Below are 25,151 nucleotides of genomic sequence, written 5' to 3' on the forward strand. Positions count from 1 at the left end.
TTACAATATTAACATATGTAACCCTAACATGAAAACTGCTTCGTCAATTTTTAAATTTCAATCTGTTCCACCCTCTTCAAACGGCTCGTTCGCGTCACTCTGTGACACTGCTGCTTCACCGTCTAAAATGTCCATTTTTATAAATTACTAGCTGACCCGGCAGACTTCGTAGTGCCTCAATCAATGAATAAGAGACCTAAACTTTTGTATAAAGCTAGTTTTGTGTTGTGGTGCGGTTAGGTTCAGAAATTTAATTTTTTTGCAAAACTTAAGATTTATCAATCTCAATAAAAATAATCTTATAGATAGTTAACAACTGTAGTTAATCTACCTACTATAGTTACCTAAAATTAAGTTTATTTTTTACCTTCTGAGAAAGTTAGAAAGAAATAAAAATTCTAATTAGTTATCATTTTAAAATAGGTATTATTTTAATTTGTTTTTTGAACGACGCGAACGGGGGACACATCAAAGGACAATTAAAATCGTTATTTTCATTTGATTCCGAGCATTTTCATATATATGCACCTTTTAAACCTTCCCTGGACTTCCACAATTAATTTAAGACCAAAATTAGCCAAATCGGTCCAGCCGTTCTCGAGTTTTAGCGAGACTTACGAACAGCAATTCATTTTTATATATATAGATTTATAAAATTATTCGATACGTTTAATCATGGATTTTTTTAAAACTACCTATTGTCAGGCATCTCCAGCAGCCAAAGTCGCTAAGGGATTTTCCATCCAAAGTTTGTTCTTGTGTTATGAATGCTAATTTCTTAGATAGTGCACGTTTATGCACCTTTTTTGGATCACTTCAACGTAATATAAAATGATTAAAATTACCAAAGCGGTTTGTGGTTCAAATGTGGTCAATACATGTTACGACATAGCTTACGTTTTCAGTTTCATGTCAAACACTTGATCCAATTTACACTTTATAACAATTTTTTTATGTCTATACAGCGAATAATGATACACTTTCCGAAATTTAATGCTTTTAAAATTTTTCTTAGAGCGAAAGTTAATTAGTATTATTAATTATGAAAAATCGTAAAGGATACCGCGTCGCGTCACCGGCTTAATCATCAAATATTTCGCATTTGATGCCGGGTGACTAGTTCAGTAAACAGTGATCGACACGACCGGGTGATAATATCGCTAAATGCCAGTTACATCACCAAGTCCTCGGTGCAACTTGTGTTGGTCAATCTAGCATTAAGGAAATGGGTTCTGCTCTGTCGTTTCGTTGTGCCTCTTGCTAGGTGTTCCGAATAGCTGATCGACCTGCTTCCTGCTGCGGTATTCCAGCATTTTTATAACAATTTAATTCGCCGTTGTTGTCAGGTCGTTGCATGGACACATAATGTCGACAAAGCTTCAGTGAATTGTTTATTGAGTTGAGAGTGAAAGCTCTATTATTGTCGTAATCGGCTCTGCCCGTAGTACGTTGATACTTTCGGGACATGTTACAGTTTTGGTCTTCTAATACATTCGTCTGCCACACGTAGGCCTATACATTCTAATAAATCCGGGCAGTCTATAGTTTGCATTGTGCATTAGATATGAGTTTCATTTCTGTATGACTGTCCGTGTATGTCACAGCAGTTTTTGCCAAAACTGCTGAAACATGGTAAGTTGATGTATTCTGTGAACCGCATTTTCACACAAAAATAGAAAATAAGTTTGCGCGAGAGACACTTCCAAAGTGGTAGAATGTGTGTCCACACCTCCCTGTAACTTCTAAAATAAGAGAACGATAAAACTGAAAATATATGATGTTCATTACCATGGAAACATCCACCGAAAATTTTAAATTGTCGATATAAATAATTTAATATCATTTCCCTTTCTATATAACTCTTGTATTATGTTACTTGCTGCTACGGAACCCTTCATGGGCTAGTCCGACTCGCACTTGACTGCTTTTTTATCCTATTTTCGTTAAGGTAATGTTAAAGATAAGCCAAACCAGTAAATCCATCGTCCTTGCAACATTTGTGCATTTGCAAGAAATTCGCGGCTGTGAATTACCATCATACTGTTATCAGAATGTTATTGTCTAAAAAAATTTTTATCTTTCCACTTCCTAGCTTATACTTTGACTGGTAGCTTATGCAGATGTTAACCACGGGAGACCATGAAATAGAAGATTTGAATTATTTAGGTCTAGTAATTCCTATAGCCATTAGCCTTTGTCATAAATTTCTTGCATTATGCACTTAATCGCGGAACAGGTTTACGCGCGCCATGTATTGTCTCCACGCGGCCGCGTCTCGCCAAGGTGAAGGCGGAAGGAGCGCATGAGAGTGTCGCGTGGCGGATGTCTCGCTCACAAATCATCTAACAATTTATCTCCGAACGCAATCCGACATGTGGCTCACGGGAAACTATCCAGACTATTCTGGAATGTACAAATTTTCTGCACTTCGCTTCGTAAATACTTCGTAAAAAAAAACTCATTGACGACTTATATCGCCGAATGGTTAGTGACCCTGACTATTAAGCTTAGAGGTCCCGGATTCGAATCCCGGTAAGTGCAATCATTTATATGATGAATATGGTTTTTTGTGTCTGAGTTATGTATGTATTTATGTGTTTAAGTATGTATATTGTATTAAATATATCGTTGTCTTGCACTCACAGCACAGGCTATGCCTACTTTGGGGCAAGACAATTTGTGTAAAAGTGTGTCAATAAAAAAAAACTAAGCTTAATTGATTTTTATTCCAACCAGGTTTTAATTATCAAACTCCTATTATGTATTGTTCGGTATAATATGTTTTACACTATTTAGATCAGGGATTCTTGCATTGCTCGCCATTGTGGGCTCAAAATCGATTTCCCCGAGGTTGAATTTTGTTTTTTTGTGTTATCCCTACTTATATTATAAAATATGTGAATGTAAGTCGGTTTGTTACGCTTTTACGCCGGAGGTCACTGAATCGTTTTTAATGAAACTTGGTACAGCGATAGACTAGAGCTTGGAAAAGGACATAGACTACATTTTATCCCGGAAAATCCATAGATCCCGCGGGATATGTGAAAATTTTTAATTCACGTCGATGAGCTATTACCAATAGTAGGTTTAGTTTGCCATAGCATAGCCTCGAAATAAGATTCATAATATAATATTATGTTGGGAACGGGAGTGAAAACGGGAACCGGAAGTGGATTAGGACATGAGATAATCATTAAACTTGCTTATTATTTTTAAAAACCCTTTATCTACGCGGACGAAATCGCGGGCATCGGCTAGTTAAATTATTATTTATATTATTATTAATTTTTTAAATATTATATTTGCATTTAGATAAAAATAAACGACACATTGCGTAACAGTTATTTTATTTATTAAGCTAATTCGGATGTTCATATCTTACGTTTTTATTTAGTACTATATAACAATAGTGATATCAAAACATAATAATATGCTCGTGTATGAGTGTTATTATAGTTGGAGGCATTATATGTGTGGTGGGCAAGGAAGGTCGAGTTGTCGTCGTCACTGCATTGTTCCGTCTGGTCCGTTGTCTGTTGTGTCGCGAGTTATGTACATACATAGAACATGTAAGGGGGCGTCCATAAATTACGTGAGGTGTTTTTTTTAATTTTCTGTAATGGTGAGATGTCGTGAGATTTTATTCAACCCCCTCCCCCATCCCCCAGTCCCACGTGAGATTTTTCAAAATGTGGGTTTCTTACGTAAAAAGAAATTTGCTTAGTGCTTTTATTTACGCCTACTTAAGAGTTATAAGTGAAGTATAAATTTAACAATAGAATACTTAAACCGTAACTACTTCGATTAAAAAAAGAATATCTACTCTAATTTAGTCCATGGAGAATCATGCGCGGTCTCAAGAGAGACTATTGGAACCAACTTGTTCATATGATTAAATGGATCAAAATGGTATATTTTTTTTTGTTTCAATCAGAAAAAAATTGCGTGTAATTTGGCAAGACGGGGGGTCTCTCTCCAACGTAAGATTAGATCAGAATTTACTCGACCCCCTCCCCCCCTTAAACATCTCACGTAATTTATGGACGCCCCCTAAATGCATCGGCCATTGTCACCCTGGTTTAATTTCAACTGACTGCTGCTGTAAGACGGACATCTTCAATAATTCGTGTGTGTATTGTGATTTCTGTTGTCTCGGAAGTCAGTCATTTATTTATGAACAGATTTTTAAACTTCTTTATTCGATAGGATGTGCCAGTTCGGTCACATTTACAAAATAAAGTAGTTTTATTGATGGGAAAATTCTAAATTTAATAATGCATGTATTATAAATACTAGCTGACCCGGCAAACGTTGTATTGCCATATTAATTGCAGATTTCATTTCTACTTACTTCACGCTTATTTTATATTTTGGATAATTCAGACTATAGTTTTATAAATTATAGCCTATGAGTTATTCTGGTGTGTAAGCTATATTATTGTTATGTTTCATCAAAATCCATTCAGTAGTTCTTGCGTTAAAGAGGTACAAACATACATCCAGACGTACAAACTTTCACATTTATAATATTAGTAGGATATGTGCTAAAGTCAAGCTCAGATACCTGCTCCACAAGACAATATCATCTATGTCTCATCAATGTGCATCGTATTAATACATCATTTGTTTGTGTGTGTGTATACAGCAGCTTGATAGGTACCTAATAATCTGTTCATGTCAATTCATTGAATTATCACGGCCTGCCACCAATACTATTTGTTGGTACTGGCGACTACATAACAAAGTCACGTCCATCCAACTCAATCTTTCATTAGAAGTTAACATAATACACAAAACACTGAATGTTATTTGTTTCGTTCGTCGAGGCTAAGACACCGTTCAGGCATTATCTATAAATAAATTTAAATGTTTTATAAAAAAAAATGGCTCTGTCGTAAATCCTATTACTCCACTGCTGAATACTAAAGGATCGCACAGCCTGGGGACTAGATTGTGATTATTTTATAGCGATAGAAATGACTGTACAATATTGTATATTTTTACTGAAAAGAGCGCAAAAAAAGACTGCCGGGGGAGTTTTTTGCGCCGCTTCTTCTCTCTCAGAGCGCCATTTGTTTCCGAATCGGTAGTAGTATCTAGTAGTTATTAGAAATGAAATCGAAAAGAATTCCAAAGGAATCAATGTTGAGTAAATAAATGCCTTTTATGCCTTTTTAAAATCGCTGTGTTTTTAAGATGATACGCGAACCGGTTGTTTACAGTCGTTGTCATAGGGTAGTCGAGGCACTCGTGTGACTGGTGGACGGGCGTATGTGAGGAAGCACAGCGAGATCGCTTTCACATCCTCATTGCTGAGCGCCTGCCGCTACCGGTTGTGACGACAATTGGCTCTGAGGCAGGCTGGTATGCGCTCGTGTGTCGCTCGCGTCTCGCGGCGGGAAGTGGACAGTTAGCAGCGCCGGCTCCGAGTGTCCCCTTGCCAGGAATGCGGAGCTGCTCGCTGTCAGCCCCTCGTCTCCAGCTCACAAAGCTAACACCATGCAAACTTTCATTAACAACGTTAGGACAACATTACTGCGTTTCGGTCTGAAGGGCGCGGTAGCTAGTGAAATAACTGGGCAAATGAGACTTAACATCTTATGTCTCAAGGTGACGAGCGCATTGTAGTGCCGCTCAGAATTTTTGGGTTTTTCATGGGCAGGGCGCATCAATTATCATCAGCTGAAGGTCCTGCTCGTCTCGTCCTTATGATCATAAAAAAAATAGTTATTCTTTGAAAGCTGTTAATGAGTTAGACAGATAATCAAAAATAATATTTTGTTCGTATGATTGAATGTTTTATTTGTGATAATCGTAAATGGTGTGTTTTCTCAATTATTCCTCGAGTTGCGTTCGATATTCACTCCTGCGCTCGTCACAATAAAGTCTTAATTCCGGTATCGTTCTGGAGTAGGAACTAACATAATATTTTTGTAAACGGTGCTGCTTCGGGTAGTACTTCCAACTTCGCATAAGTTGTGCTCTAAAGGTACGTACGCACTTACTTGTACGTTTCAAAATAAAAATAAAAAATCTTTCTTTCTATTCAGTCATCTTCTGGTTTTAATTCAAGTGCTTATGAGCGGATATAACGCTATTGTATTTACCGGAGTCGAGGAATCATCACGGTGTTATAGTCCATCAAGGTCCGAACCTACTTGCCATGTCAAATTATTTTGAACAACATTGTGTTGAGTATTTAAATAATTGTAATGTACTAAATTAAAACATACATTTACCAGTGGGAGGCTCCTTTGCACAGGATGCCGGCTAGATTATGGGTACTACAACGGCGCCTATTTCTGCCGTGAAGCAGTAATGTGTAAGCATTCCTGTGTTTCGGTCTGAAGGGCGCCGTAGCTAGTGAAATTACTGGGCAAATGAGACTTAACATCTTATGTCTCATGGTGACGAGCGCAGTTGTAGTGCCGCTCAGAATTTTTGGGGTTTTTCAAGTATCCTGAGCGGCACTGCATTGTAATGAGCAGGACGCATCAATTACCATCAGCTGACCGTCCTGCTCGTCTCGTCCCTTATTTTCATAAAAAAAAAAACATGTCTGCTTCGGGGAGTACTTCCCACTTCCCATAAGTTGTGCTCTAAATGTCACTCATGCATAGGATATCAAATCAAAAGTTTGTCAAACTTTTTCTATATATACATACGCTTGTCACTTTATAATTAAAGTTTGCTAAGAACGCGATTTGCGCAGGCTTTTGTGATTTCCTTTACTATTTATGTTTGAGTGTGAAGGACGCCCTAGCTAGTAAAAAAACTGTGCTAATGAGACTCAACACCTTATGTCTCAATATGACGAGAGCAATATCTATGCCGCTCAGAAGTTCGGGCTTCCTAGTAATCGTGAAAACCATCAGATGAACGGAGAGAGAGATAATTTGAAGAGAGTGGCTATTTGTCTAATCCCAATGAGTCCTAGTATCACCGCGTCCAGAATTGAATCATTGTGTTCGCTCGTCGTCAAGCCCTGCCGCATTAACGAACCGAACACGTCTCGTTACTTCTTCTCATAAAAAAATTATCTTTGGGTTTTCAAATTCTGCTTACTAAGTCTATATGAACCCTTGTAGAATTCCTCAAGGATACTTTAACATGACGGGGTCATTTATTCATGAAAAGAAAATATCTATATCCAAACATTCAGTCAGAAGTGAAACCTGCATGGTGTATGAACCTCTATACTGCATATGAATTCCTGGTACGTGTTGTAGGATGACACATGATTTCAACCGCTATGAAAGACATTCCTACCATCACTAATATATATAATAATAATATGTTCTCCTGGTGTCTATGTAGTAATACGTCATGCGCTTGGAGTCAGAATATATTAAGGTATACTCGCGCCATACTTAAGACAATCTCTTCTATAAATATGATCGCCTGGTACCAAAACATTGTATTATGCTTCCTATCTCATTATATCCCATGTTAAATATTATGAATTGACGTGACTACTCTTTTTACTGTCGCTTTTTCGTTTCATCGACTTTCAAATCACAACGATGATAAAGAAGTTTTCACTTCAATATTATACATATTTCTGTCTCATTCTTTGCCGGCTTCATCCTACACATTTTTGAATTTGTGTCTCTTACCTGTCATTTTTTCCGTTGCAACCGGTTTGAAATCACAACGATTCTAAAGAAGTTTCACTTCAAAAATTGTCTTTGGGTTTTCAAAGTCTACTTACTAAATCTATATGAACATTTGTAGAAATTCTCACAGATATTTTATCATGACGGTTCATTTATTCATGAAAAGAAAATATCTATATCCAAATGTTTTGAGTTTTCTTTAGTGTTAATTCCGCCAATAAATACTTTCAAACAACTTGACACGTGTTTCGCCTCTACACGAGGCATCCTCGGGACATGTTGACTCGCCAAACTCCGGCACGAGACTGTTTAAAGACAAATATTGGCGGTATTAATACTAAAGAAATCTCATAACATTTGGATAATTATGGATTTCCGCAAAGTAACGCCTACCTCAGTAAATTTTCTTAAAATAACTATAATTAACTTAAACAAACTGGTTTGACGGTGACCTAGTTGGTGTTACTTCTGAAACTTGGTCAAGGGCATCACATCGTACCCGCATTGTCCTTTATTCAATATTGCTGGTCACGATCACCAAACGTTTGATATTCATGGCTGGATGTGTCTCTGGGGGCTGGTATGACGAAGTCCGACAGACGATTTACCAGTGGGAGGCTCCTTTACACATGATGCCGGCTAGATTATTGGGACCGCAACGTGTGTAAGCATTACTGTGTTTCGGTTTGAACGGCGCCATAGCTAGTGAAATAACTGGGCAAATGAGAGTTAACATCTAATGTCTCAAGGTGACAAGCGCAGTTGTAGTGCCACTCAAAATTTTTTGGGTTTTACAAGAATCCTAACCGGCACTGCATTGTTATGGGCAGGGCGTATCAATTACCATCAGCTGGACGTCCTGCTCGTCTCTTGCTTTATTTTTATAAAACAAAAACATGATACTTTTATGGGAGAGAACGTATGAGACGAACCCAGCAGATGGTCATATTATTGTGAATCGTGATCTCTGCACTTGTAATGTTATTAAATTAATTAAAAATTGTTAAGTTAATGTTAAGATAAGTCCATGGTAACTCACCAGTATTGCACGAGACAGGGATTTTCTAAAGCAGTGTTTGATAGTTAAAGGGGGCAATTTTAAAATGGACTCGGCACAACTTTAACCCTTTCGCTTTGGGTGATTTAAATGCAATGCTAGATATCGGTGACAAATTAAACAACCGACTTCAAAAACACTATTCTTAACCAATATATATAATATGCACTAAAAGGTATAAAAATAATTGCGTATTTTTATACAATCTAATTAATTAATCTAATTCTAGTTACGATTGTTGTAAGTTTTGGAAACGGTGTCCTTCCGCCGCGACCCGCCTCCTCCTTTTTTGAAATCGGTTAAAAAAGGCGAATTCCAAGAATGTGCAAGAAAAATTTTACTCCCGTTTCCATCATCATATTTAGCTGAATGTGAATTTAGTACTGTAAATGATTTAATTATAACAACATAAATCGATATCACAACGCGGACACTTGAGATAAAAACCTAAGTAAATTGGAACCTAATATAAAATCTCTGTGCTGCAAGTATCAAGATCAAGTATCGCACTAAATTAATATAGAAGAATCAATATTTGTATTATTCCTAAAAGTTATCATTTATATTTCATAAACAATTTTTAGAGGTTAAAAATTATGTAAGCATAAAAATTTTAGAATAATAGCCTAATAAAGGTTGATAAACACTGATCTATAGGTTTAAAGTAGCAACAATCTTACTTTCTGATGCTTGGGTGTATAATTTAAGATGGTTATAGTTTACATATCAAATTTTTAAGTTAAGTTCAAATAAATAGACAGATCTTACAGTTAAGTTATATGTAAATAATAGTTAAGTTTAATTAAATTGAAGAATTGTGACACATATCACCACTTTTTTAAATTGTCTCTTGGGATAATTATAAATTTATTTTACAAAATTGATATTACTTCGTTCTGCTAGCCAGGCACCTGAACCCGGACCTAGACTGTGTGTCTAGGTTCATTATTAATTATAAACTTTGAACAGTGAAGTCCAAGATAAGAAAATGTTAGAAAAATTTATATGTGAAAAAAAAAAGGATTGTGGAGCATGTGCTGGCTAATGCGTTATCAGTTTTAGTTGGAGACCGTGTCATGGTGACTCAGTGTCGTGAATAGATAAGGCGGCATTACCCCGACCTGCCCGTTGAGTTCTTTTCAAATTTGTATCTTTCTGTTCTTTAGCCTTCAACAATCTTTAGACACTGCTTATAATTGAACCCGAGTCGAAGCTTGTCTAAGGTGTGTCTAACGGATCGATCATATTCAAATGGAGAATTTAGATTATACTAGCTGACCCAGCAAACGTTGTATTGCCGATATTACAATCGCGATACAAAAGTAACCGTTGATCGTAGATGGGTGAAAATTTGAAGTTGTATGTATTTTTTAATGCCACATTATAATAAAATAAAAACAAAAATTTTCGTCCAAAAATTAAAAAAAAAATTAAGGGTGATTGCCGATTCTCAGACCTACTCAATATGCTCACAAAATTTCATGAGAATCGTAGTTTCGGAGGAGTACGGGAACGAACATTGTGACACGAGAATTTTATATATAAAAAAGACAGTTGTCAAAAATTGCGTTCTGGTCCTTTATTTGTTCCTGTACACTTCAGTTTATATTGTGCTTAACGACGTTTCAGTTAAAGACAAGCTAAACACTGTTTCCTTATAAAAAAAGATAAACTCCATTTTAGACGTCGTCATTGTTAGGTCACTGACGTTTTTATAAATTCAAATTCAAATTTAAAAACACTTTATCCATGTAGGTCACGGAAATGACACTTATGAATGTCAAAAAAAAATTATATTGTTTCTTATTGAATTTACCGCTACTTCGTAAAGGGTTGAGCTAATGAGAAGAAGTAGCAAGAAAGTCATTGCCACTCTTTTAAGTCAAGATTTACTATACGATAGTTAGGTCAATGTCTAACAAAACACGCGTCTAAGCCATGTTTAAATTATTATTTTTGTAATAACACCATTACTTTTTTAATTAATAGATACCGATTACATACTTATATAAAAATTGTTGGAGTATAATCGCAACAATCTGTACTAATAAATAGAGGGCCGTTTTTTTCCTTCCGATCGATATAATACTTGTACCATAAGGTGCAGCGTGTTTCGGAGAAGATTTACGCCCGTATTCTAAGAAGAAACTTTAAAACTTCCTCGACTCAAACTCGACTTAGGTCTCCTCAAGGAATATCACAAACACTCCTGCAAATCGATATTCTTAGAATCTCGAGGGGATCCTCGAGATTCCGATTAGGTTGAGTTGAGGTAGAGTGGAGGAAAAACGTCATCAGTGACGTCATAAAACAGTGAAAAATTTGTTTAGAATAGAGCCATTTTGAATATTTATTTATTATTTAAATTGCTATCAAGTTTTCGTTGCGTACCTGACTGTCTGTTGAATCATCATTGTTTTTATGTTTACTGCCCGAATTTATATTATCAAAAACATGTGGTAATAAAATATTTACAACAATTTCGTTATTCTATTGATAGCGTCTGAAATTCCATATCGTCATAGAATTCATCTGGATTTTCGGCGTCTCGTAAGTAACGTCGTTCTGGATACCTATACGGATTATCGTATATATAATCTTATATATATATATTAAATTCTTGTGTCCCGGTGTTTGTTACCAAACTCCTCCGAAACGGCTTGGTTTGAAAATATTATGTGTGCATATCGGGTAGGTCTGAGAATCGGCCAACATCTACTATTTATACATCAAATCTTTTATTTTTGCATTTTTTATTATTAATTTATATGGCGATACAACGTTTGCCGGGTCAGCTAGTAATTTATAAAGTTTTCAAAGTCCATATTATTATCTTGAAGAAAATAAACGATAAGGAAAGCGCAGTAGGTATTCAGTTGTAAAGCTTTCTCGAAATTCTCATAAGGTACGTTAAAACGTACCATAAGATTTGACAGTTGATTCCTCGACTCAACTGAGGAAATGTTTCGAGGAGGTGTTTTTTTTTGCTACTACGAATACCGATTTCCTCGACTGAGGTGAATCGAGACGAGGAACGTTCGAGGGATCGTCTTAGAATACGGGTGTTAGGTTTATATAGGAATGTTTTGCCATATAAATTGTCGTTTGCCGGGTCAGCACGTGAATCATAATATTGGTTTTTTCTATAATATATCGTCTGCTTTTATTATTTCAATTTCAACAGACATCCTTGAGACGTAAGATAAGGTATTTTCCCTTACCTGTGTGTTATAACACGAGGTCACCACGGACTCAACACTGTCCGGGGTCACTAAAGACATCTATTATTAGAAAGCGGCCCTTATGAAATGATATTTACAGTGATCACCTTAAAGGTGACGTTGTACGGTGTTCTATTAATATGTTATACCTCGCTTCGCCCTTACCAATTCTTACCGCAGCTGAATGAACTTGTATTAGCGCGTGCGTAGGAAAACATTTATGATATTAAAAATGAAAATAAGTTATGGCAAAACAATTGACAGACTTACCTGAGATTCCGAGGAAGAGATGCTCTGCAACGGGGGGCTCCCGCTAATCCTCTAGGAACTCTAATCTGGTGCTAAATGTGATTTTGAGTTGCACCGAGAACTTTGATGCGATGCGATTAGGTTGTTAACCACTGATGAAGTAATATTATATGTGTATTGTGTGCGAACTGTGCAGGTGCCCGGTGACAATTTTGTTATTAACCGGCGCAAGAGACACCTGGCCTTAGATTAGCCACTCAGATACCAATGCGTCTGTTGTCTATGGGCATCTCTCTATTTTTTACAGGAACTGTCTGAGAACAACAAAGAGAATATACAATTGCGGCTCATTCAGAACTTGTAACAAGTGTAAACCTAATATACCTAATATATTAAAAGGTGATAAATATTTCCAGTTTTTATTACATAAACATTTTGACAAACATGTTAATACAGAAGCAACGTTAGGTGAGGTAATTTAAAAAAAGTGTGTGTGTACTTATGTATGCACGCAAGAAATTATACTTCTGTGGCCGTGCTATTCTACGTTTTTAGAAAGAACCATTTTGTAAAATTCTTGCAAAGATGGCTTTTACGATTAATTATTAAATAATGAATACGGCTGTATGGGCTTGCCGGTCCTAATAATGGACGAAAAACCAAATTAAAACGAATTACGCAAACCTAAAAAAACTTTTAGGAACCAACTTCAACCTGTTACTTTTGTTTTGCAGTGATGCGCGCGCATCTTAAAATTTCACTCTCAACATTTTTTCAAAACGCGCCTAAAGAAGTATAACTTCAATAAATTGAAATGAGTATAATAATTATTGTCAATATGCTTTATAGAAACGTGTATTGATAAAAAGAAAATTGTTGTTATGAATTACTAGAGAGTTGAACAAAAGTGCGGTGGGAACGTCCTCCATTATTGATGAATGACACCGAGCACTTTCCCGCGGTTCCGGGAATGTTATTGAACGACAGATATCACCAGATCGATACACACTACACGACACAACCCACGCACAGACCGACACACTTCCCACGTCACACCTAGGGCTGCCAACTTTTATTAGAATAAATAGTGTGTATGTCTGATTTCAAAGGAGGTTAATAAAGAGTACGGACGACCGAAAAAGAGTAATTTAATTTATATTTTTGAAAAGGTATTTTTTTTATACTTTTTGTTAACATATTAACAGTAAATAGTTGACTTCTTTGGTTAGCTGATGGTAATTGATACGCCCTGTCCATTACAATGCAGTGCCGCTTCGGATTCTTGAAAAGCCCAAAAATTCTGAACGACACTACAATTACGCTAGTCACCTTGAGACATAATATGTTAAGTCTCATTTGCCCAGTAATTTCACTAGCTACGGCGCCCTTCAGACCGAAACACAGTAATGTTTACACATTACTGCTTCACGATAGAAATAGGCGCCGTTGTGGTACCCATAATCTAGCCGGCATCCTGTGCAAAGGAGCCTCCCACTGTATAGTATACATTGTACAAGTGTAATAAACATTAATAGTAAATAGTGTTTTAGCATACTCTATTAATGTTAAAAGAGTACGCATACGTGATATAGAGTGCAATACTCTATTTTAGACTACTGTTGGCAACCCTAGTCACACCAGCTTGACAATGTACACATGTTGTATCTGCTGTTCGGTGATCAGTATTTTGTTAACTATTTAGCTAATTTGTACAATGGCCCGGTAGTTGCATTGCAGGTATTGCTTTTCGGTCTGTACTAATTGCGGTGCGATGGCGGCGATAATGACCGCCGTAAGCCTACCCAAGGTATGCTGCAGCCAATCCACCATGGCGTGGTTAGAAGTGCAGTCTCTTCAGACCAACCAAATTTAATTGAAGAATTGATTTATAGTAACTATAATTATGAAACGTCAGAACATCTACAACAGTAGAAGTGAGAAGTTTGGGTGTCTCTGGCGCAGTAGGTAGAGACGTCGACTACCACCACGGAGCCACAGGTTATCACCTACTAATGTTTACTCGGTTTTCTTTTTTATATATTGTACCTTACGTACTGCGCTCCAGAACTTGGCATTGCTGATGTGGGTGAAAGAACCGTCAGACTATAGTTGAACTGGGCTGGCTAAAGAAAGAAAGAAGAAAGAAAGAAAATTATTTTATTTAATCACACAGTTTAAAACACTAAAATAAAATTGACAAATAAATATATACAATAAAATCAACCATAATTGTGGTATGTGATCAAATACAGGTCTCTCACTCAGCATTGTGCTGCAGCAAGCTGCAGAGCTGGTTTTCAGTGGGAGCCTTACTTGGGTGTCATCACGGATACAGCCTGGTCAAGTTATCAATCAATTTACAAACTGATTAAAATTTGAAATATGATGAGAAACAAAAAAAACACTAAATGAAATAAACGAAATACAAATAAAAATAAACAGGAAAACAGTAAGACAACAAATCAAAAGCAGTATTACAAAAACACAACCGCTGCCTGTAGGCACCAAGGACGTACGGTCTAAGTACTGGAATGATTAATTTAATTTTTTTGTGTTGTTAAAAGAAAAGTTTTTAATTTATTTTTAAGTGATGATTTTGATGGTACGTATGTCGGATGCGCACAGGTCGTCACGCATTGGGTGAATCAGGGCAAAGACGTCGAGGAAGATCCCGAGAAGAATGGTGTGACGTTCTGGATGCCAATATTAATGAGACATGGTCGGAGCTGGCACAGGACCGCGATTGATGAAGAAGATAAAGCAAATGCAATCAAATCAATATCGCTATTCAATCAAGTCAAAGAAGAGACGCACATGAATGTCAAAAGTTATGCTTTTTTGCTATTTATCGCCGCTTCGGAAAAGGTTAATCTTTAATAAGAAGAACTACACTTTTTCAATATTTACTTATCTTTTTACAATTTTGTAATAAATATATGACGATCTTTCGGTCCAGTTGTCACAACAATACGAACTACGAAGGCACTACACTTTTTCAACATTTACATCTTTTTACAATTTTGTAATAAATGTGTGACGCTCTTTCAGTCCAGTTGTCACAACAATACGAACTACGAAGCGATACTACAATTATAATCGTAATTGCGAGAAGGTTAATAAAATTACCAACCAAATATAGTGTACATATAAAAATTATAAACAAGTATTAAATAGTTAGCAGTTAGTGATGATGATCAGCCATAGTTATTACTCTTCGTGTGTTCTTTACGTATTAATTCCGGGTGTTCTAAACTGTTAATGCATAATTTGTGAAGCAATGTATTATTTCCTCATTATGTCATAGAAGTGGCATTGTTGCTCTGAATTTGATGAATTTTGATGTCACCGATGCTCTTATTACTAGTTAAGTACCCGCCACTACCTTCCTAATATAATATGCCGTTAACCTACTCCGTATGTAGGTAGTATCTCGGTAATGTTTCTTAATTACAATGCGGATGTTTTAAGTACAATGCCATGCAAATGAGAACAGGATCATAGCTGTCAATTATAACTTTAAATTATCTTAATATTATAAATATTTAGATGGTTTACTGCTTTTATTAACGGTTATTAACGGTTTTTATTTAAATTTGATGCACAACTATTATTATTGATATTGTTACGCAGTGTTGTCTACGTAAGTGTGGGTAGGTCAAAATAAAAGGGTTCTATTAATCAATACTATTTATTTTACGTACCCACACGAAAAAGGTTCTTTCTAGAACTCTTAGTACGGGTGGTCCGCGCCCATTCTGGTTCACCTGGACGCTTCGGCACTTACCTGTAGTGGTAGGGCGCGACAGGTAGCGTTCACAGAGGCAGGATGAAGAGCAGGTTACAGCCCGCAGGACGTTAAGTAGATTTTAATTTGCAGGCAGGGGCGTGCATATCATATAGGCAATTAGGCAGGGCCTACCTCGTTTAGAATTTAAATAAATATAGCACTAGTGTAAAAGTTAATTTGGTTCCGTTATTTTATTACCAAACTTCTATTGAACACCCACTTATAAAAATTTTCCTTATGCAAGATTCTAAATATCTACGGTAAGCAATCATTGCTTATTTCAAAGCTCAACTACAACTAGTTAGATCCACAGTGCCTACCTTGCTAGAAATCCAATGCACGCCCCTGTTTGCAGGGTGCCCAGTAGAATGTAGTTCGTAGGATGTAGCCCGTAGGGTGTTCAGTAGATATCCGAGGGTGTTCAATGAGTTCCCGTCGTAGAACCGCTGTGCCCACGCCAGTGAAAATATCCAAACCACCCATGTAGGTTAGGCTCTCCAATAGTGACCACGTACGAACACTAGACGTGGAGCACGGTATAACAAAGATAAGTAATGAGTTGAGATTGAAATAAGAATATTAACACACATAAGTATAAAATCACTAGATCCGAGAAATTAGAAATACTAACTATAATATAAAATAAATTAAAAGGTTAACGACGATCTTGGCAAGATCGCCGGAATACGTTGGATGAGGGCAGCGCAGGACCGATCGTCATGGAAATCTTTGGGGAAGGCCTTGGTCCAGCAGTGGACGTCTTGCAGCTGATGATGATAAGGTTAACGAGTAACATTATTAAAATTATTATATGAAACAGTATAACGTGGTCACTACGTCGCGAATAAGTTTTTTTGTAAACCGTACTTTTTACAACACTAACATATTCTGAGATAGAGGATATTAGTTCCCATTTTAAAATGGATCATTATTTTTTATTCATAACATATTATTACGATAGAACGTACCTATATATTTTTACTAAATAATAATAATAATAATATTGACACACTCTTACACAAATTATCTTGCCCCAATAGGTAGCCTGTACTATGGGTGCAAGACAACGATATATTTAATACAATATACTTACTTAAACATTAATAAATACAAATAAACATTCATGACTCGAAAACAAACATTCATATTAATCATATAAATAATTGCACCTAACGGGATTCGAACCCGGGACCTCTAGCTCAGTAGGCATGGTTTCTAACCACTGGGCTATAGGGTTCGTCATGACAAGTAAATAGTAATAATAATACTTGTCATCAAATATGACGACTCAGAAATATATAATACTAGCTGACCCCACAGACGTTGTTCTGTAGATAAAAAAATACTGTTTTATAGGAATTTTCCAATAATATTTCAAGACATCAAGAATTATTTCGTAAAAAATTCTCCCTGTTGTTATAATGAAATTGTTTCACAGCGGAACTGTCAAACCGTGCGTCAATAAATTCTCTCATCTCAAGATATGTCCATACAAAACAAATATTGGAAATAAAAATAGCTAAGGGTCCCAAATCGAAATAAAAATTATCTTATCTCTCAAGTTGGACTAAACTGCACTCCATGAAGTAATCCCCATTAGAATAGGTTAATTAGTTTAGGAGTTCACTGGAAACAAACATTAAGGACACTGGATTTAAGAAAAAATGATTAACTTACATTATTTAGGATAAGATGTAAGTTAATATTTGGACGAATTGTAAACACTCACGTGCATGAGAGTGCGTGCAACAAACAGGTGTTTGAACTGCAATCGTGGGTGCGACCGGTACAATACACTTGCGAGATCGTTGTACACAGCTCTTATCAATATTACTTTAATGTCAGCTAAAGTAATGTTTATTAGTTATACCTAGTAATGATATCAGGCTGCGAGCAGGTAATTAATACTTCGACTCAAGTAACAGAGTTATTAATAGTTCTGACACTGGCAACGGCGAGCTCTGGAGGTCTATTACCAAAATCGAAAGCCGAAGTTTCGTCCGGAACGAAAAACGACGTACTTCAAATTAAATCCTATTACCAAAGTACTTCGGGTCTGTGAGCATATTATACGAAATAATTCTTGATGTTATAAAATATTATTGACAAATTCATAAAAATAGTATATCACGCACCTAGGGAGAAAAGTAGTTTATTCTCACCCGCGGAATATTGACAATCGCGGGTGGCAATGTCACTTGGTGCGTATACGATTTCTTTCCCACCTGGATGAAAAAGCTTGCTTTTTGTCCCTCGTACCAGGCACTAAAAGACAGCTTTTCATCGAGGTGGGGAAAACAACAGTATTTTATTTATTACGTACAGAACAACGTCTGTCAAATCAAATCAAATCAAAATCACTTTATTCATGTTGGTCATGGAAATGACACTTATGAATGTCAAAAAAATACTTTCGTCGGGTCAGCTAGTAGTAAGTATGATATAAGTAGCGAGTGTAAAGCTCTCTCACTACAGTTTCACAAGGCACGCGAGTGCAGCGCTGCTCGTTAGCGCGCTAATTGTTAATTAACAGTATTATTAAGTAACAGGTCGCATAGTCGACGAGAAAGTGGAAATTTACGCTCGTATGAACTCTGCGGAATTATGAAATTTGTGCATTATTATTGTTCTATAACCATCGGGCGTTGCGCGCGGCCGCGGGAGCTCAACGGAACCGAATTACGTGCGCGATACGCAATCTTATATGAATACAAATACCATTTTAATTACGTTACTTCATTCATAATGCCTGCTGTTATTATACATTATGCATAGTGCAGTGCAGGTTGTCAAATATACATAAAATGAATCCACTGCCAGCGCTACAGTTCCTGAAAATAATCCAAAAGAACTGTGCATTTGGTAAGGTCATTTCGAGTCTTGAAAGTCGAGAGCGGATTCAGCTCTGACATTGTAAGATCAGTATTCTCTAATGTTGAGTATAATAGTGGCGCCACACTTTCTGCTGCGGAAATGATACGAACTGCTCTCTGTAATCAAACATTCAAACATTTTAATAGAGAATGCGAAATTCTAGAGTGTTGACTCTAGAATTGTATTATGTATGTACGTGTATATATACGTTAATTGTAAAAAATCTCTCTATGTAGTATCCTCTCGATTCGAGATCACTCCTGTCTGTATCGGCATACTGGTCGTTAGGAATAGAGGATACTGCCACCATAAAGGCCGGCAATGAATCTCTTGTTCCCTGGTGTTGCAGATGTCTATGGGCGGATGCCTTCCCACTCCCCTTCACGCGAGTCTCTTGCCCGTTTACCCCCTCTTAAAACAGGTACTGTATGCCTTTCGATGTAATCAGTTTTTTAAAACAATGTAGCAACTCAAAAATATGAAACACTAGGAGTGATTGAACGAACATAAACCGATGCGTGTTTTTTTTTGCCACCTGTGAGTTTAACACTGACATTGTGTTAGAAACATCAAGTAGACCACTCGAGGACAGTTTAGTTATTCGAACTTTATCTTCCGTGAAGCTTCCAGTGAAGCGTGACGATAACCGATACATTTTCCTCATTACAGATGACGGATAAAGTTTCCGACATGACATATTATATACGGAAACTGGCCACGGAGGACTCACACGAGCGTTCTTTGTAGACGATCTGTGTGAAAATACTATTGGATAATTATCAAGATATATTTATGGTGAGCATGTAAAAAGCTGATAGCTTTTGTCCCGATTCACTCGGTGGCAAGAGAATGCATGTGCAAGATATTCCTGGATATATTATTATGCTAGCTGACCCGACAGACGTTGGTCTGTTCATAAAAACTCTCTTGCGGTTGGTTTTCCATGAAATCATTCCCTTAGCTGAGCGCTACTCGGTGAAAGGAATATTCCTACCAAATTTCAAGTCTCTACGCCTTATGGTTCCAGAGATATCGTGATGAGTCAATGCATAGGTGGAAATCTCTTATATATTATAGATTACTAAGAGGTAGTAGAATAATATAACTATTCTTGCAAACACTCGAATATCGCAGCGATGTTATTTTGCAGTTAATTCGTCAACACATTTTGTAACTACCTTGCTCGGTAAAACGATACTTCTGTGAAGCAACTAGTAAGGGTCGAGTATAAGGTACGTGTCTTGTTGATGTTAATACAGCTCGGTTTTCATAATAAAAGCATTCGCGGTGGTAAGTTATGAATAGTGGGGGCACGTCGCGGCATCTCTCGCCTATCTCGTAGCTGATATCTTGGGGGGTTATTTTTTAGAGTCGGGTGCACGAATTCAGAGTCGAATACGATTGTATATTACTTAGTATTTACATCCTTCTTCATGACGACAGTCTATCACACTTACCTACTTACACGAACGAGTAAAAAAAGAAGGACTCGGTGTCACCTTACATAACAGTGAGGCACCAAAAAAAGCCGGTAAACGTGTAAATACATAGCCCCACGCATACACTAATACAAGCCGATCGGCCGCCATTATGAGATTTGCCATTATCTGTGACAGATGAGTTTGCGTCGCAATAAAATATTTTAAAAGTGCCGTCGTGCGTTGTGAAAAAGTGTAAAAACAAATAATATAAAAGTATTTGTGGATATATGATTATTTAAGGGAGCAAAAATTGTGTAGTGGTTATACCCCGTAACCGCACACACACTAGCATAAAGGTGCTTCACTTGCTATTATCACGGCGCGGAGTCATTCTTTTTTTACTAGTCCGTGCCTACTAAATTAAATTCTGCGGCTTTTGGGTTATAAATCAAAATTTAATGATCAACGAAGTTTGTTGCTGGATGTGTTGTGGTGTAGCTACACGTTGACCGCTTATTGAATTATAAATACCCGAATCAATTAGTGGTTCGTTTGATCATTACCTTACAAATTACTATCGACCGCTTAATTCGGGTGCGGAACGAGGTCTCTCCACTCTGTATCCAATAGTTTTTCAGCAGGTATTTAGCCTATGATTACATCAATTATATATTAGTACCGGGTTGGTGATGACCTTTCCACTAGGTACATCACATAATAAGAGTAAATTCTTATATCATTGATACGTCTAGATAGACTATGACAGCTGTGAAAACGTCGAAAAAGACTTATTAATTATCTAAGACTAATTTCTAACCCCCTTGTTCATAATAGTCTGCTAACTCAAAGCATTGCTAATTCGCACTCTGTTTTCTTCTATTAACCTAAGTCAGAATGAGAAAAAACACTCCTTTGCGGCTGTTTAAAGTGAGCGGACCATTATGAATAAGGGGGTAAGAGGATAACCCGAGTATTAATTAATAAATTGGGTCATATTCATCTAATATATAAAATTCTCATGTCGCGGTGTTTGTAGTTAAGCTCCTACGAAACGGCTTGACCGATTCTCATGAAATTTTGAGTGCATATTGGGTAGGTCTGAGAATCGGACAACATCTATTATATTATATTTTTCATCCCCCTAAATGTTAAGGGTGGTCCACGCCAAATATTTTTTTTTTTAATTTTTTTGACATTTTTTTTAAATTTGTTTGATTATATCACCCATCTACGATCAACAGTTTCTACGGCAATACAACGTTTGCTGAGTCAGCTTTCGTGGTGGTTTAAGTGTATCACTTCTGGGATTATTTATGTACAAATTTAATTTGAATTTATGTAGAAATTTTAATTACTTTAACTAGATAGTTTTAATGGTTCTATTTTGGTCGACTTTTTTCTTTTAATATTACCTACACTATAGGAAATGTTGTTTTTCTTCCGATAACTACACTTTATAGACATACAAAACTATCACTCACTTCTCATACATATTTATACTGACAACCTCCACACAATCCAACTCCCTTGTTCTCCTTGAGATTGGTACTGATGAAGTTGAACGCATAATCTATGGACTACGAGACGACTCTGCTCCGGATTGGGACCGAATCACACCCTTGGTAATCAAAGCGTCCAAAAAAGTCCTGATACCTCCAATCACACATATCTGTAACATTTCCATATCTACGGGTGTGTTTCCTGATGTAATGAAAAGAGCCTTAGTCAGTCCCATTTATAAACAAGGGGATAAAGGGGACATATCTAATTATAGGCCGATTTCGGTTTTACCAGTCCTGTCCAAGGTCCTGGAAAGGATACTTTACAACCATCTTGTTAAATTTCTCAATAAATATGACATAATAGCTAAAAATCAATTCGGGTTCAGAAAGGGTATATCTTCAGAAATTGCAACCACAAATCTTATTACTAACGTAGTGAGTAAACTTGATAATAAAATAAAATGTTTTGCAATCTTCTTAGATCTCTCCAAAGCCTTTGACACGGTATCAATTCCGACCTTAATCACTAAGTTAGAGCGTTATGGAATTCGAGGTCAAGCGTTGGGAATTTTCCGGAGTTATCTTTTGAATCGGCAACAGAGTGTGAAAATAGACAAGCATATCAGTGACACGGAGTTAATTGACCACGGTGTCCCGCAGGGCAGTATCTTGGGACCTACACTCTTCCAGCTGTATGTCAACGATCTGTGCAAACTAAACATACCATACTGCAGCATATACGCGTATGCAGATGACACCGCACTCGTTGTACATGGTAATGACTGGAGTAGTGCCAAACAGCACGCCCAAGAAGCGATTAACATCGTGGCCGATTGGCTTTCAACTAATTTACTAAATATCTTACTTGTCATCCAATAACACCCACCTGTAACTGCCCCTCTCTCAATATTGTCTCCAGCGTAAAATACCTCGGAATCCACATAGACTCTAACCTAAAATGGCATACACAAATAGAAGCGTTAAAAGTGAGGCTGCGGAAATTAATATACATATTTAAGACGTTACGACACTTGACTGATCCCAATACGGTGAAAACTGTATACCTTGCCTTATGCCAATCACTTTTGACCTATTGTATCCCTGTTTGGGGTGGAGCCCGCGTAACTATTATGTTAAGTCTGGAAAGAGCTCAAAGAGCTATTCTAAAGATAATGCTTTATAAACCTATCCGATACTCTACCAACCTCCTTTACTCAGAATGCCAAGTCTTAACGGTCCGGCAACTATATATTCTTCGGAGTGTATTAAGAAAACATGCGACCCTACCCCTCAACGTGACTGTTCTTGAACGACGCCGCACCCATATATGTCCCATAATAAAATGTATAACGGCCTTCGCAAAACGTCAATATGATGCTCTCTCCTCTAAGCTTTACAATAAGATTCATGAGAAGACACATCTACACACTAAGCAATTTTGAGGTAAAAAAGAAAACCACCACTTATCTTAAACAATTATCATATTCAGAAACGGAAAGTCTACTGTAACCTACTCACTAAGAATTACACACACACACACACACACACACACACATACATTCACATTTAATTTTTATTTTTTAATTTGTTTCGTTTGTCATTGTCATTTGTCGAGGAATCACTGACCCCGAAGATACAGTTTTAACTAGTTTCGGGGTCAGAGGTCTTTTAATATCACTGCAAAACCAAATTTTCAATGTTCAATGTATTGTTACAATTAGCGATAAAAAGATGTAAATAATTGGTATTATGTAATAAATATTGTACATTTAGTAATTTAAGTTATTTGCAGTGAGTGTAAAAGAAAATGAAATAAAAGTATTATTAAAAAAAGTATTATTATTATTTAATATTAAGTAATTGAAGTCTGCACAGGTCTACACTTCCTACTCTTAGATGAAATTGATGATATTCAAATTCAAATATTTTTATTCAAAATAGGATGTGCAATCACTTATTGAAAGTCAAAAAAAAAACTACCACCCATTCCAAAATGAATGCCTCAGGCCTGAGAAGAATGGGCGCAACAAACTCAGCAGGCTTTTTTTTTCATCAAAAATATGTTTTACAATTAAAGTAACATTTACAAAGTAACAAAGTAACATTGTACAATTAAACTTATTATTTAATAGCCTGAGGGCGGTCGCTCCATTCCCAATCTGTGGTATCATTAAGAAAGTCATTTATGTTATAGTAACCTTTACCACACAAACGTTTTTTAACAATTCTCTTGAATAACGTAATACTTTTGTTTTGAACGTTTTCTGGGATCTTGTTGTAAAAGCATATACATCGCCCCACAAAAGACATACTAACTCGACTTAGCCGAGTAGTAGGCATCATCAGTTTATGTCTGTTCCTGGTGTTAACATTATGGTTATGACAGTTTCTGGCAAATTCACTTATGTGCCTATGAACATACATTACATTATCAAGAATATATTGAGAAGCTGTTGAGATAGCTATTGTATGTATGTTTTTAAGGATTTTTTGCAATTAATATTTCTTTTAAACAATTCAAATATAAATGAAAGTATCCTACTTTGTACGCTACTGGGTCCATCAGGGCCGGGTGGTCGCCCGTGTCTGGTCGTGTGTCCATCATCCTTGCTCGCATTTTCACTAGACACTCGATACGCCACACATTTGGCTTTAGTTGTGTTTTTGCGTTCGTTCCATGAATGAGGTTTAAACATTCAAATAGAGCTTAAAAACGCTAAAAGGAGCACTGTGTGCTCGCTCGTGGTCTACGTAACTTGCTACCTAATCTTTAGTCAAAACCTCTCGATATATCGATATTCTTACGGTCACTTTAGCATAGTTTGTTGGCTTTTATTACAATATCGTCAAATTAGGTCTTAAACAAGAATAGTGGATATATTATTGTTTCTGCGCGTTTGACTTTATTTAATAGTTCGGTAGCTTTACCTAACGATCTAAAGAAAATTAACGCCTTTCTTATTAATAGGTCAGTGTTGCAACTTTGACAAAGTGATAGCACTGCATTCAATTTCTAAAGTCATTCAGATAGCTTTTGAGTTATTCATAAAAAATAAAAATAGACAACAAAACACAATTTTATTCTCTATAATATATTTCTGTTAGCATAGAAGGTAATATATTGACATATTTGCACTTATGTGCTAATTAATACATTTATTAACATTATTATGACATAGAACAACACTTCCCTGTCATACCGTCTTATAATGTAGTTGCCGCCAAATTTTTGTTTTTTAATTTTTATCTTTTAAAGAAAATACACGAGTTTTGATGAAAATTTACATTTTTATGTCCTAAATATAAAAAACAATACAGTGCAGTTTTCTACAATACAGTTTTCTTTCCATCCTAATCCTAATTTTTACATATTAACACATTTTTACTTAATATTGGAAAAGCACCCAAATTTTCAATCGAAAAT

General features: G+C 36.4%; 1 protein-coding gene across 2 annotated transcripts in view; it reads left to right on the plus strand.

Moving 5' to 3' along the window:
* LOC126964504 (protein FAM102B) overlaps positions 1 to 25,151 on the plus strand; it is a 107,914-nt gene that overhangs the window by 33,757 nt on the left and 49,006 nt on the right. The gene's annotated exons all lie outside the window — the stretch shown is intronic.

The sequence above is a fragment of the Leptidea sinapis genome, chromosome 5 (genome assembly GCF_905404315.1).
Source record: "Leptidea sinapis chromosome 5, ilLepSina1.1, whole genome shotgun sequence".
Classification (NCBI taxonomy): domain Eukaryota; kingdom Metazoa; phylum Arthropoda; class Insecta; order Lepidoptera; family Pieridae; genus Leptidea; species Leptidea sinapis.